Raw genomic sequence first — 16,710 nt, forward strand, 5'->3', positions numbered from 1 at the left:
AGTTGTTTGTTTTTTTTTTTTTTCAGTCTTTTTTTTTTTTTTTTTTTTTTTTTTAAGTTGGAGGGGGAGTGCTACGCACTACTTCAATGAGAGTGGGAAGGTGGGAGGTGGCAACAACTGTGGCGGCAGTGTTTCTAAGTGTGCTTTCAGGTTTTGCTTTAGTGTGGGACCGAGGGATGTTGGGGTTTGGGTATCGGGAGCTTGTTCTGATGCGGGAAGTGGCTGGGCAGCGGAGGAGGTAATGTAGGAGTGGGTAGGGCGTGATCATTTTGCAGTGTGAGCATTCAGTGGTGGGGTCGTTATCTGTGGTGATAAGGTTACTCCGGCACATGTATCCCAGGCGAAGACGGTGTAGGCGCGTAAGTGTTTTGTTGTCAATGGATGTGGTAATTTTTAGTGGCTTGTATTGTGTGGCCATGGCAAACCACATGGCAGAAGGTGAGCCCAGTTGTACGTGTACTTGGTGATCTTCGCGGTTGAGAGTGAGCGCCTTCTGTTTTATGGTGCGCTTGATGTGGCTTAGGCTAGTTGAAATGTTGATGTCAATGTGAGGGTGTTCAATGGCGCTCTTTGCGATCTTGTCGGCTTTTTCATTTCCAGCTATGCCAACATGGCTGGGGACCCAGTGAATGGTGATTGATCCTCCAGTGTTGTGGATTTTTTGGGCGGTGGCTAGGATGTCAGAGGTTAATTGGATGTTGTCGGTATGGTGGGATCGTCGTAGCGTGTGGATAGCAGTTGCAGAGTCTGTGTGGATGATGACTGTGGATGCAGGGGCGTTGGCAAGGGCATCTGAAAGGGCGGCTGAGATGGCAGTCAGTTCAGCCTGTAGAGTGGAGGCTCCGTTGGTGATGCGAAAGCCACATGTTCTGTCTCCGCAAACGAAGGCAGCACCGGCTCTCGATGCAGCAACGGAGCCGTCAGTGTAGTAGGTGGTGGAGTTCAGTGGAGTGAGGAGGGCTATACGCTGAAGGCCCTCCTGACGGAGCTGTTGGGTGGGAGTTTGGGCTTTGGTTGGTGAGTTAGTGATAAGTAGATTTAACAATGGGGTGTTCCTCGGTGGTTGTTGTTGGTAGGAAGAGCTGGGTGTGTCAGGCTTGTGTAATGAATGGGTTGAGTTCAAAGGTGTGAATGGCACGTGCAGCAGAGTGTACCCAGTTGTTGGATAGTACCTCGGGGTGAAGGTTGGATGCGGCTCTGAGCCGTGGCAGGAGAGGAAGAGGGGATAGCCCAGTCTCGGGGTCGGCGCTCCACTGGCCTGCCTGTAGACCCCCGCCACCGCCACCATCTCCCTCAGTCTTACCTCCGTCGCCAAGTCTCATCTCTTCCACCATCATCCTTGGACTTGAACCTCCTCTATTTGGAAGGTTCTCTGCTACCTTCTCAACCAGCTTGAAGGCTTGTACTCTTGTCGTAGCGAAAAAAATTGTGTCTTGTCCTTATATCTGCCGGAATCGTATCATTATCCTTTCAGGTGAACCTCCTGTGTCTTGAAGGTTCTCTGCAACCTTCTCAACCAGCCTAAAGATGCTTCGTTGTAAAGAAATATACTAATGGAGTTTTAGTTACTTCTGCCGGAATGGTATCACACAATCGTCCTAAGCACTGATGCCGTCCCTCATTATCACGGAGCTAACAGGATCATCGACACTCAGAGAATGTTAGGTAAATTCACTGTTCTATTCCAGAAAAATACACTGCATGTAAACCATAAGGCTTTGAGCTGGGACCTCTGCAGGAGGGAAGGGGACTGGGTGAGACTTCTTCAGGGGGTGAAGGAGGTTTTTGAGACTTCTGGAGGAGGAGTAGGCCACTGAATGAGACTTGTAGGTGCTCAAGGAAGCTTTTGAGACTTTTGCAGGAGGGGAAAAATACTGCTGTAGGTGCTCAAGGAGGCTTTTGAGACTTGTGAACGAGGGGAAGGAGGCTTCGAGGTGAGACTTCTGCAGGAGAGTAAGGAACCGAACCACTAACACAGCCGCGACACTCTGTCCCTGGAGGGAGTGACAGGGGCGTCCGTCCTCTCTTAGCTCACTCGCGGTCCACACTGACTCCATTCACCACTGCGCTCCCTCGGCCCTCTCTCTAGACTTGGAGAATTGACGGCTAGGATGCTGGGTCGACATACATTTATAATCATTCTTTTGCCTTATCAACGTTCTCTGTCTCAACCAGAGTTTAGGACTGCTTACTTAATCCTTTGTCTTCACTTATATAACCACCAAACGTTTCACAATAAGGCAAGTTAATATTAAAAAAGGAAAAACATAAAACTAACACATAAAGGTGGGTTTAGCTGAGCTTGAGAATAAATTGGTTTTGGGATAAATAATTACACTGAGAAAGAGTGTCTGAGAAAGAGGTGGATCTGATTAGTATGGTAATAATGAGACAGCTTTGGGGTAGTCTATGGATAATTAAGATAGAAGATAAATAATAACTAAGAGAATAAATAGGAACTTCTGATAATTATATGGTAAATGGGGGTTTGTCTTAATATGGAAATAAATAAACAGGTTTGTGGGTTGGAGAAACAGAGGGCAGGACACACCAAACAAAACCTTGCTAGTTTTATCACGGGGTTCATCTCATCACTAAATAGCCTTAAACATGTCTCCCTAGCCTTTGTGTGTGTGTGTGTGTGTGTGTGTGTGTGTGTGTGTGTGTGTGTAGACAGGTAGGTAGGTAGGTAGGTAGGAAGACAGGCAGGCACGCAGGGACACACAGGTAAGTGGGTAGGTAATTAGGTAGGCAGACAGGCAGGCACACAGGCAGGTAAGCAGGTAGGCAAGTTAGTCCATCCTAAACCTAAACTGAATCGTTTAAATGTAATCTCTTCGAAAGGACTAAGAATTATGACCAAGGCGCCTGATACACTGTTGGTAACGAGTACTGTGCCATCTCAAGTCAGTCACGAGGCTATAAAAATATCACCCAATTCTCCTCTCAGCAACATACAGGGGAAGAGGCTTGATAACTGGGCACTGGTCGAGGGAGCTAGTGATTTGAGGTGCCAGTCATCGGTGTTGGTTAGTGATGTTACGGGAGCTAGTTTGGTGATGAAGCAGAACTGCCTCAAGAACACGAACACGATAACGAACACACACACACACACACACACACACACACACACACACACACACAGGATAACCTCAGATGTGTCCTTTCCATATGCCTACAGACTTATGCCTCACCCTTTATAATGAGGAGGACCATAAGTCGAAGAGGCTGTGTATTTCAAGTGTACAATTTTCCTGCTTGGAATGATTATAACCACTGATGCTATCGGCTCTAAGTACAGGCTTGCGAGGATCCTAAGTGATTTGCCTGATAAGGGAAATTACAATGAGGAAAAGAATTAATGAAGGTAGGAGTGTGGAGGATATAAATGGGGGAAAGAATAAATGAAAGTAGGGAAAAGGAAAATATAAAAATAAAAATATAAACTGAGATGACATGAGAGAAAAGTGATACCATGCCTTTTGCTGATAGGAAATTCCAGCACCTTATTACATGGACTGAGGTAGCGAAAGGGAACTGGTCAAAGTTTTCCATTTTCTACTTACAAAATGCTGCGGTAAAGGACGCACGCACGCACACACTCACTCACCCACTCTCTCTCTCAAAAGAAAAAAAAAAAGATGCACAATTAACTTATATGTCATGCCAGAACACAAAATGTATTGTAGCACCGAAAACTCAAGAACGGTAGATTTTACAGCCAATAAACTGGAAGGGAAGTCTCAAAGAAATCGTTTTATTGCCCAGACGAAACACCTACAGCTTTTGATTGTGCCTTGAGGACCCGAGACCAATTTAAGAGACCGAGGTGGACCAGAATACTAAGAAAGTGTATCGCCTTTAATATGAGAGACTTTGGAGACGAGAGAAGTAGGAGAGGGCTTGAGATGAGAGGATTACTATTTCAATACGAGAGGCCTTTGGATAGGAGTGAAGCAAGACAAGGAAACTTCAGGTCAGAAAATTATCTATTTCAATACGAGAAACTGTGGAGGGGAGTGAAGTTAGAGAGGAAGGGTTGAGGTGAGAAAAGGGGGCGTGAGTTGCAGAGAAGGTCGCCATATGGAGGAGGAAAGGGTGACATGGAGGTGATTCAGGTCACCCCTGACCACGGCTGGATTAAGCATGTGGGAGGCCCTCTTTCCAACTCCCCCAATGGCATACACCACAGACTGGTAACCTAAATCCTAATATATAAATAGGACACTTTTAGTTAGGAAATACTGAACGGTGGGAGGCCCCCTCTTGGTGGGTGGCCCAGGGCCCGGGCCCCTTGGGCCCCTTAATCCGGCGGTGCCCCTGACGGGATTAAGGCATCTGGTGATAGACAGGTAGACAGTTAGATTGATTGACTGACTAACTGATTGATTGATAAGTGAAGTTTGTATGGAAGACGTAAATTTGGACCAGCTTAAAGTGAGTGTACAGTAGAAATGGATGGTCGAAGTAGGTATACAGGACAAAAAATCTACCAAGTGAAGGTGAAGGTAATACAGAAATGGGTGCCAGATGTATGTATGAAGGACGAGAAATTGGACCAGGAGATATATGTATGAAGGACGAAAATAATGGGCCAGGTTATTGTGAAAGACCTATAATTATCACAGTATAAAAAACAAGGAATCAATAAGCTTCAAGTACTGAGATACAAGTCCTTCAAGTCTAGAGAGAAGCCATAAACCACACACAGAGGCCAATTAAGGAAACTCGCCAATGAACGAGCAAGATGATGACCATAACCATTTTCGTAATAACTTTCCTTGTATATCTTGCACGTAGGTAGGTTTGTACAACTTTAAGATGTGGAAACTGATTAGCTTGCGTGTAGATGTGTGTAGGGGGGGTGCGTTGTTGTTGTTGAGATTCGTCTATTTTATTATGAAAATGGACCCGGGCTCAGGGTGGAGAGCCCGCCAGAGTTATCAGAGATGTCAGTGGAGCAGCCTCTACGAGGAACTGCTGGGGCTGGTTAGTTTGGAAAATAAGGATACGTCTGTCTGTTTTAGACTTCCTAGGAGAATGTCGGGATTAAAGGCCGACTTTACGATGTTGGAAATTTCTGCCTTGCTGAGGGTGTCGTTATAGCTGAGGTCAGGTTCAGAAGCGTGTGGAGTAGTGCCTTCGGGACCTATCTCGGCAGGTGGCGGTGGTTTAGGCTGTTTCTTCCTCTTCCTCTTCTTGTTCGATGTCGGTGGTGGGGAGGGAGAGGTACAAGCCTCCTCGGTGGCCTGGAGGTTCACGACAGCATCAGGTGGTGAGGGGAGGTGTGGTCGCTTTCTTCCTGTAGGATGGAAAGGACAGGAGAGGCGACCCTTCCCTCAGCTGCTGACGGCGGGCGGTGATCGTCGGCGGTGTCGGTGTCCATGGGCGGGGCAGAGGTAGTGCAGGAGGAGGCAGTCGCTCTGTTAAGAGGAGCGTCAAGCTGCAGCTTTTTCCGCGGTGTTGTGCGGGGTCTAGGAGGCTGCAGCGAGGTGGTGTGACGCTCCAGACGAGGGGGTGGCCGAGCATCACGAGCGAAGCTCTGAGGGATGACAAGGCGTGGCAGCCAGTTCTTCTCGAAGATTTCGGGGAGTAGAACGAGCATAGCTGCCTTGTCATCGCCACAGAAAGCCTTCGCCGTCGCGATGCACATGGCGGCAATGGTATCCACATCCTCAGGGACATCGGGGATCCCCAGGCCGGCGCCCCTGGGCCGTGGGGCGCCGCCGTGCATTGGCAAAGTCTTGCACAGCTGCACCTCCCGGTCCAGTGACGTCTCTAGCCTCGGGACCCTTCGGTGTCTGGTGAATGTGGAACTCCACTGTCTCGCCCTGGCGTAATGAGAGCGAGGGGCGCCGAGAAGAGGTAGCAGCGATCGCTGAGCGATGCACAAATACATCGACGCCAGTATCCTGGCGCCGGATGAACCCGTATTTCGCCCTGATGCTGTACCACTTCACGGTGCCGGTAATGGTGATGGTCTGCACTCCTCCTTCAGGCTCAGTTCTGCTATGACCCTCAACGGGTCGTAGGCTGGAGCAGTAGTAGACGAGGCCATGATGAAGAGAGGAGATGTTGCTGCCACCGCTGCTGGACGAGGAATTCGGGGGGTGCGCGCGCAAGGAAAGGGGGGGAGGTCATGTAATCTACTGGTGTTTGCACTTTGCTCATAAAAACACACTACAGAACTAATATGTGATGTTACAGCAGACCAACGTACATATCACTACTATTTAACCATCAATATACTTTCAGCTGGAGATCCACGGTCGCTCAGTGAAAGCGTTTTTGTCTCGTGATATGTTTTGAGGGTAACTCAAACCAAGGCGGCCATTTAAAGAGAATCCTGATATTAAGTATTTTCATGTGGAGTAAAAATTCTCTGCCAGCCTTGCGTCCTACTTTCCGTATTTCTCACTTTTGTCAAATGAGAGTTTCGTTCCTTCTGATACCTTTCTCTTGTGTGTTTCATATTGCTATCACAAGAAACTAGTTCATGTGGCACCCTTCCATTCCCTCAAATGGCAGATAGGTGTTGAAGGCTTTTTGCTCACGGACATACTTGCATATGTGATCACCTTGTCGGTTCATATTGCAGACTGACGGGATGAATCATTATAACACATTTACGTATCACTCTCACTACAGACACCCATCACCATTTGTGCTTCTGTGTTGCGTGCCTAACCTTGTAAGACTTAAGGCTTCCCAATGTGAGAGACATTAACCTGGTCCATATACTGAGTCGAGGAAAGAAATATTCAGGGAAAAGTGAAAGGAAAACTGAGGTTGACCAGACGAGGCCAATGTTACGGTGGCCGGTGCTAGTGAAATCCCTCCTAACCATATCTAATCTGTACTAATCTCACTAATCCCACCAATATCTGTCCTATTTCAACTTCACCTAACCCAAACCAACCTGATCACATCTAAACCGATTTAATTTAGCCCAGTCTCACCTAAATTATCAATATTTGCTCGAATTGAACTCTGCCTAACCTCGAATGACCTAATCCAACTTAAATCAACCCAACGTAATCTAGCTTAACCTCACCTAACCCAGTCTAATTGTATTTAACCTCACAATCTCACGTAACCTCCCTATACCTAACCTAACCAATTCTGACGCAGCCTAACCTCATCTAACCCTACCTAATCCTACCCAGTCTCACTTAACCATATCATACCCGACCTAACCCAACCCAGTCAAGCCTAAAATGACCTAATCCAACCTAATCTAACCCAGCCTAACCTAACCAAATAAAACCCAACTCAAAACCTATCAAAACCGACGTATTCTAAAGTAATCTAACCTAATCCGTCTATATCTAGTCGAAGTGAAGCCAACCCAACCAAAAATTACCTAATCAGACCAAACCCTGCCCAAAGTGACCTAACCTAACTTTCGATCGGCTATAAATTCACTATATAAGAAAGTTTGCTGCCTGAAAGTCTACGGATGTCAAATTCCAAGTTTCGCCTGTTCTATGTACACGTATAATGTGTGTGTGTGTGTGTGTGTGTGTGTGTGTGTGTGAGTCGTTATTTCAGCTGTTTGGACCTACGTCAGGGGTACCATCAGATACCATTATCAGAGGATTGTAAGGAAAAGACAGCCTTTTCCTCTCCTGAAGGTCACTGGGAGTACAATGTGCTTCCCTTTGCACTTAAAGAAGCACCAGCTGCGTTTCAGTGAGTGATTAACGATGTGTTAATTGGGCTTACGGGCTCCATCACACATGTGTACCTGGATGACATAATCATTCAGGGCGAGACTTGGGAGGAACATTTAAGGAATTTAGATATAGTGCTGGGAAGATGGAGTGATGTCAATCTTTCTCTAAGGTTGTCCATGTGTCATTTTTAAAATCAGAAGTGGACTATTTGGGACATGCTGTTAGTGCCAAAGGAATAAAACCACAACCCCAAAGGGTGAATGCTATTCGTGATATAGCCACTCCCAAAACTGTCTGTGAATTGCAGTCCTTCCTCGGAATGACTAATTACTACCGAATGTATATTCAGGGTTACGCTGAGAAGGCTGGACCACTCATTAAATTGACAGGTGGTAGAAAGAATAAAAAGAGAGATAACACCCCGATACAATGGAGTGTTGAAGAAGAGACTGCGTTTCAAACACTGAAACAAGAGTTGCTCGAAGGAGTGACTTTGCAGTTTCCAGACTTCATAAAGAAATTTGTGCTGACTACAGACGCTTCTTCTTCTGCTATAGGAGGAGTATTACAGCAGGAAGACGACGCAGGTCATTTACGGCCTATCACCTACTTTAGCAGACGGTTAAACTCTGCTGAGGTGAAATATAGCACTATAGAGAGAGATGTTTTGGCTATAGTATATGGTCTCCAGGTAAACAGGAGCTTAATATTGGGTTACGAGGTGGAGTTCGTGTGGATCATAGACCTGGCTGCTGAACGCAACCAGCCCTAGTGGAAGAATTGCTAGGTGGCAACTTTTGGTTGCCGAGTATAACATTAAGATAACCTATATACCCGGCAAGGATAATGTTGTAGCGGATACCTTATCTAGACTTCGAGGCCAAGTGTTATCGGTAGACAGAGTTCTCGCAGTTACGGGTACAAAACCAAAGATAAGAGAGAGAACCAAGGATGATGATGATGATAGTGAGTGCGAGAAAGAGGATTATCAGATATCCAGGATCGATGAAGATAAAGAAAGAGATATAATAAGATGGAGAGAGTTGGTAGTGAGACCCAGACAGGTTGCGCATCCACTGTATAAAAGAATGAAGGAACAGTATCTTCAATGTGTACGAGATGGAGAAGTAGAAGTGACTAGAGAAGAAATTAAAGATGCACATAGAGCACTAGGAGTTAGTACTAGTGAGTTCATGGTTGAGGATGGATTACTCTATCACTTCGCTACAAATGACTATGATGAGAGCCAAATGCAAGTTGTAACTCCTGATGAATGCAAACAGAATGCTTTAGAGATAGCTCATCACCGCCGGATTAAGGGGGGGGGGGCCCTGGGCCACCCACCAAGAGGGGGCCTCCCACCAGAGCAACTTGTGTTCATTTCATTTCGTGTTTATGCATTACATATTACAGCATTGGATGAATAGTCCCCGTTCAGTATTTCCTAACTAAAAGTGTCCTATTTATATATTAGGATTTAGGTTACCAGTCTGTGGTGTATGCCATTGGGGGAGTTGGAAAGGGGGCCTCCCTTCCAAGCTGGCCCCGGGCCTCCCACATGCTTAATCCAGCCGTGTAGCTCAAAAAATTACCGACTGTAGGTCATGGGGGAATCAAAGTAACTTTAGAAAGACTAAAGCGATTTAGTTGGTGGCCACGGATGAATACAGATGTTGAGAATTATTGCAAGGCGTGCCTTACTTGCAACCGCTTCAAGCCGTCGGGGGACGCCCCGGCGCCGTTGCAGCGATACCCTAGAGTAGGAGTACCTTTGAGAGAATTCATATGGACCTGATCGGCTCTATAAATCCAAGTGAAGAGAGATATAAATATATTATGGCAGTAATAGATGTGATGACACGATATTTGATAGCCGTCCCGCTTCGCACGAAGACTGCTGATGAGGTTGCCAGAGCATTCGTTAAAAATGTCGTGTGTGTTCATGGAGCACCACGCTGGATGGTCACAGACCAAGGAACAGAGTTTGTTAATGCAACTCTTAAAGGAATAGCTGAGTTGCTAAAGACCAAAAAGACAACAACAACAGCGTATCACCCGTCTGCCAATGGGGTGATTGAGAGAGCCAATGCCACGATAATGAAATACCTAAGGAGTTTAGTAGAGGCTAATCCACAAATATGGGATTCAATGTTGTGCTTTGCCACATGGGCATATAACACAGCGTATCACAGAGTGTTAAAGGAATCCCCATTCTACCTCATGTTCCTAAGGGACCCTGGTGTCCCGTATGATGTCGTGGAAAAGGAACCGATCTGCTATGATCTGGATAACTATAAAAATGAGATGGCCATTAAGGCTAATCATACCTTTAGAAGATGTTTAAGGTACATTGAGGAAAGTCAAGAGGCCATGGAAAATCAACAGACATCGAGAGCAAAAGTAAATAAGTTGTTGCTTTTGACTTAGTGTAAAAATTGTACATAGTTTGTATATAAACGGAGAAAAGAAAATTAATTTTGAGTAACCCTAGAATCCCTTCCTCTTAATAAGGAACGAGACGCTCCCACATAGCGCCGGCCTTAAATGGACTTGTGATTACTTGATGTGTTGTTATGTCTGGCTCCCCACTTGTACCTATCCAGCGCTACCTAATGAAACTTGATTAAATCTGACTAACCTGATTTGGACTTAACGTAACGGAACTTAGTCTTCCAGAGGAGAAGAATAGACAAAGAGTAAAGCAAGTAAGGGAAGCACGACACCTTTGTCTAAGGTGGATATGCATGTGTGTAAGAGCAGTACTGTGTGGGACGGTGTGGCCTTATGTGTCCAGGGATAGCTCTATATATAAGAAGGTATGGCTATGTATATTGAAAAAAAAAAACTTTGTGTGTCGGGTTATGGATATGTATATGTAGATGAATCGACATTTGTCAAGATGTCATAGTGTACGAATGAGTGGAGGTGGGACTACGTGTGTTCAGGTGGAACTACGTGTGTGAAGGTGAGGTTGGGGTTACGTAGGTGAAGGTAGGGCTACGTGTGGAGGTTTGGATACATAGAGGAGTGGGTGTTTGTGTGGAGGGATGGCGTGTGTCCTTGGAGGCGAGGCTGTGCAGAGCTATGGCTGTGTATCTGGGGATGTGATGGGATGCTGATGTGGTTCTGTGTTTGGTTGCCTTTGTGTCTGTGTCTGTGTTTGTGAACGTGTGCCTGTGTGTGCGTGTATTTATGTGTGTGTGTGTGTGTGTGTGTGTGTGTGTGTGTGTGTGTGTGTGTGTGTGTGTGTGTGTGTGTGTAGGTGAATGTGTTGTGAGTGGAGGCGGGGTGGGGGTTGTATAGTTTGATGTTTTTACAGTGTGTGTGTGTGTGTGTGTGTGTGTGTGTGTGTGTGTGTGTGTGTGTGTGTGTGTGTGTGTGTGTGTGTGTGTGTGTGTGTGTAAGCTCACTACTCGTCAAAGAACCTTGGTAATACATAAGAAGACATGCTATTAAAGTTGCGGCACAAATATATTTTAATGTGCTATGATGTCAACTTCTCTCAAAATAACGCCACGCTTCTTCTCCCCTTTCCTGTCTCCTTGCCATGCGTCTGTCTGTCTTCTGTCTGTGTGTCTTTCTGCCTGTCTCGCTATTGCAAACCACAAACAACTCTCAACTGTCGACAACTTCCTAGAATATCATAGTATCCTGCATTATACTACTTTTTTTCAGGGTAACTTGACCCAGATTTTCGTCCTCTTGCCGCTTACTTCACATGGGCCATTGACAGAAAAGGGCAGCGCTACGGCTCCTCTTCAATGGCACTTTTTTGTGACTTACATATTCTAGTATTAATCTATTGCTACAACTCAGTATTCAAGTTGGAGAGATGAAAATTTTAGGCCAAGTTTGAGTAAAATGGGTACAGAATTAATAAAGTCAAACAGCATACCTTTGGTGGGTGCAGTGGGAACAAGGCGACAGATCACAGGCAGGAGGACAATGGCGGGAAAATCCAGCAAAATCTAACCACCAGCTTATGAAGTGACGCCAACAACACTCGCGCCACACAGTCGGTTGAAACACCCGTCCACTTTATCACTAAACACCTGTGGTTCTGAAGTATGATAACAGAAAATAAAATAATCGCGTAGACGTTATGTAGGCTACTGATGCACTCTCTCCACGGAGTCTGCTTCTGACGTTCTGTTTATTGCTTGTTCATCACAATGCTTCGAAATTGATGAGCCTCTCACTCGGACATGACGACTGACTGAACCTTTATCCTTGTCTTGTATCCCTGATCTTTTACTGAATGCTATAAGAAAAACGAATTACTTCATCCTAACCTAACTCAAAGTCTAATGACAGAGATAATCTGCTCGCTTGACTTCCCCGCGCACGTTTTGTGACGCAACAGATTAAGTCGGAGTGGGCTTCCTATTCAGAGAAAGCAGTAAAATGGATGGGTAACTGGGAACAATTAGTCACTGTCCGCTGACTCTTCCTGCTTGGATTCCAGCGACAACGTTCCCAAGTTCGTATGAGTTTGTATAGAACGGTAAATTCAAAATCTAAATAAAGAAATAAGATAATCTGCTGACTTTTCCTTATAATCTTGCTAACAGACAGGCAGGCAGTCAGGGAGGCAGAAAAGGCAGACAGGCAGGCGGTCAGGCAGGCAGACAGACTGATAGACAGATATATAAACCTGGCCAAACACATACCTTCATCGGGCTTTCTCGGTTGACTGTAATAACATCCACTAGTAGCAGAAACAACGATTTTTTTTTTTTTCTGGTCGCTTTTCTGATTACATATTTTGTTTTCAGCCATACTCGTACCAGATCACGTCAGTTAACAATGATGTGCGTATCTGAGGATTAATAAAGCTTTAGTTTCACTCTGTATATGAGAAAAAAAGGCAGAGAAAATATCAACAGTACCCCCATTAGTCTAATACCACAGCCTTCTCCCATTCGCCTCTGTCTACGTTTTTTCCTTTAACCATTCTTTTCCCCAAATGGAGAGTTGTGGCAGACTCCTGTATTCCATAAACTAGCATGTTATTCGTTCTACGTACAGATTATTATGCGAAAATCTTGCACGTCATTGGCCACGAGATTTTAGGTAAAGAGATTTTGAAGTGATGTAGGGGCTGAGAACCCTCTATCTTGACTGCTTTTGGGCTGGGAGTTTCCTGTTAGTTAATATTAAAAAAAGGTAATTACACAAGATACCAGTTATTTATTTGATGACATGCTCTGATGAGGAGAGAAACTCAGACATAATTGTATTTCACGTTTATTTGTATCAACATCTACATTTCGTGGCTTTGGAAAGACAATGTTAGGTAGTTTCGAAGACTGGTGAGTAGAGAGGGACTGGCGGGGATGTGTGGTGGTGTGGGGCGGGATATGGTGACACACTGCAGTAAAGAAATGCCACATAGCTCTCTGTTGGCTGCTCCTGTTACTGGCCGTTCGTCACCCCTGCGAAAGGAATAATATCTTAGTTAACCTTCACTGCCACAGATCTTTAGTATTATATAAAATCGTCTTGAGACAGTAAGAATAAAATAAAAAAGTATGTTGTAGGATTCATTGGGGTAATCATATCACAACCGGGGTCTTCTATGCCATGTTGTACTGCATGTGACTTTGGATACATTGTAAGGTGTGGCTGTGTGGAAGTGCAGCTATGTGCAGGTCTCTGTGTGTGTGTGGGGGGGGGTGCGTCATAGAGAGAGAGAAAAAAAAAATTACATGTCCACATACGTAAATGCTTGCGTGCATTAATCTTTTTCCGAGCATCACTGAGTCCATTCACCTGTGTGTGTGTGTGTGTGTGTGTGTGTGTGTGTGTGTGTGTGTGTGTGTGTGTGTGATGTCCCCATGGTTGTTCAATATATATATGGATGGGGTGATGAGAGAAGTGAAAACACGAGTAATGGGGACAAGGATGGCGTTGGTAATGAATGGTGATGGATGGAATATCTCAAATTTGTTGTATGCTGATGATGCATGGTGTGGCATGAAAATGAAAAGTCAAGAATGAGAGCAGTGGAGATGGGACTGCTGAGGAATGTATGTGGAGTACAGAGAGTGGATAGGATACGAAATAACGATTCGCGGAAGATGTGGAGTGAGGAAGTCGGTGGACACCAGAATCGAAGAGAGTGTACTGAGATGGTATGGTCATGTGGAGAGAATGGATAACAATAGAGTGGTGAAAAAGGTATATCTGAGCGAATTTGAAGGAGGGAGGAGGAGAGGTAGGCCAAGGAGAAGGTGGAGAGATATGGTGGATGAGTGTGCTGGGATGAGAGGTATGGAAGTCGGTGAGCCTGGCTGGATGAATGTTGTGAGAAGTGCATAACCAGGAATTTGGCACCCCATTTTAACGTGACAGCGTTCTAATTGACTGTATCAGATAGGTATATGAGAAGCTACAGAACGTGGTGAAAGTTTTTTTGGTTTATCTGATGGAGCCAGGATTCCGGGGGCTTGACTAATGAGTGAATGGAAGCGTGGTCCATTGAACTGGGCAAACTTAGGTTGTCTGGACGTTGCTACTTCTCACCCTGCCGTAGGGTGGTAAAGGAGGTCTGGATGATGATGATGATGATGATGATAATGATGATGATAATGATGATTATGATTATTATTATCATTATTATTATGTGGAGATTGTGAGGCGTGAAAGGACTGAACTTTCTGGTAAGTCTTTTGAGTGTGTGGAAGAGTTTTGTTATCTGGGACACATGTTATGTGCTGGAGGTGGGGCTGGAGCAGCTCTGTGGCTAGAGTGAGCAGTGGTTGGAAGAAGTTCAGGAGGCTGTTGCCTCTCCTGACACTGAGAGGGCTCTCCCTACGTGCTAAGGGGTCTTTGTATGTGGCATGTGTTAGGAGTGTAATGCTGTATGGTAGTGAGACCTGGGCAGTAAAGAGAGAGGATATTCACAGACTCAAACGTACAGAAATGACAATGATTAGGTGGATGTGCAGTGCGTCCCTGAGTGTGAGGCCTGGGGGAGGAGGGGGGGCTAAGTTTGTGACGGAAGAGTTGAGAGGTAGGATTGGACTGGAGTGTACTGGTGGTGTGATGAGGAGGGGTAGATTGAGATGGTTTGGTAGGAAGGATGGGAGTGGAGTGTATTGGTGTGGTGATGAGGAGGGATAGATTGAGATGGTTTGGGAGAATGGATGGGACTGGAGTGTATTGATGTGATGAAGAAGGGTAGATTGAGATGGTTTGGGCATGTGGAGAGGATGGGGGATGACAGTTGGGTGCAGAAAGTGAGAAATGTGAACATTAGAGTTAGGGATGCGAGAAGCAGACCGAAAAAAAAAAACCGGGGCGAAGTCATTGGGTGCGACCTCATGGATAAGGGACTGAATAGGGAGGCTGCCAGAGATCGAGCATCATGGAGAGCCGCCAGTAGGTGACTAAGGCAATGCATGCAAACAGGTTGGAGCGTTTATAAACGAAACGAGACGAAAAACGAAGCGATGATAGTACCGTACAACTGGCCTGGACATGGCACTTGTACTGTAGATGCCACACAACAGTAAAAGTGATTTAGTTCTCACCAAACACTACCAGTCTGATGTAGCTATTCAGTCAGGAGATCCTTGCAACACTCGAGGTGTTTACTGTGCACGGCCATGTAAGGCAATGCACACACGGGGCTGGAGGTGACTGGGTTGATCACAGAGGACTGGGGTGACCTAGAGGTTCACCTACCACCAGAACAGGGGGTCAGAGCTCATGGTACGACACTCCAGCCATTGTGGAAGTGTTGCCACTGAGAGGATATGATAATAAACATAGTGTCAGTGAGGGGCAGCGTCTGTGGCAGCCATCCAACGCGGGTGACGCTAAGCACCCGTGCACACGTCAGTCCTGGCAACACCCTTCACTGGTGCACTTAGGGTACCAGTGCAAGGGGCCAAAAGAACACCGGGGCAAGGTCTGACTGATGATATGATGAGTGACATTATCTGGCTACCCCACACCACCAAGACATGTCACTCAGCAAAACCATACAGGTGATGGAGCACGAGGAACCTACCGCACTCAATGTAAACATGAGAAGGCCAAAGACACAACACATACGGTAATGAAGAGACCAACACAGCGGCAACTGAGCAAAATATCGGAGGTGGCCGACTACTTCAAGGATTAATGGATATGATTCCAAGGTGGCGACCATCATCCACTCACTTGATGTAGTACTGCCTACTTCTTCCTTTACCTCTATCATTCTTTTTCTGTGTCTGCTCTCCTCTCTTTCTATTTCTCACCAGCATCCACTCACTTGATGTAGTGCTGCCTACTTCTTCCTTCACCTTTATCATTCTTTTTCTGTGTCTGTCCTCCTCTCTTCCTATTTCTCCCATCTTTCCTGTCACTTTTTGTTACTCCTCTTTCCTTTTCAGGTGGCTTTACATTGAGTGACAAGCCTAATGGTTTCCTGTAAGCCAGGAAACCATTTACAACGCTGGGTGGTAACCATATAACCAACCCATACGTGTTCCTTAAGTGTCAACAAGTGGGTTGGCGGAGGGTTAGTGCCCCTCCCCGTAAAACAACTAACTCAAGAGACAAACGGCCACCCCTTGCCGGATTATGGCGTCTGGCGATAGATAGATAGATAGGTACGGGATTAAGGCGTCTGGCGATAGATAGATAGATAGATAGATAGATACGGAATTATGGCGTCTGGCGATATATAGATAGATAAATATATAGATAGATGAGGGATTATACCGTCTGGCGATAGATAGATATATAGATAGATATGGGATTATGGCGTCTGGCGATAGATAGACAGATGGATAGATAGGGGATTTTGGCGTCTGGTGATAGATAGATAGATAGATAGATGGATAGATACGGGATTATGGCGTCTGGCGATAGACTGATAGGTAATGAATTATGGCGTCTGGCGATAGATAGACAGATAGATGGATAGATACGGGATTCTGGAGACTGGCGATAGATAGACAGGACGAATAACTGTCTATCTATCTATCTATTGCCAGACGCCTCAATCCTGCAAGGAGTGGCCATAAACAAATCGCCTCCA

The sequence above is a fragment of the Coenobita brevimanus genome, unplaced genomic scaffold, assembly GCF_032717465.1.
Source record: "Coenobita brevimanus isolate Jiangsu-jjx unplaced genomic scaffold, ASM3271746v2 jjx.HiC_scaffold_2806, whole genome shotgun sequence".
NCBI lineage: Eukaryota > Metazoa > Arthropoda > Malacostraca > Decapoda > Coenobitidae > Coenobita > Coenobita brevimanus.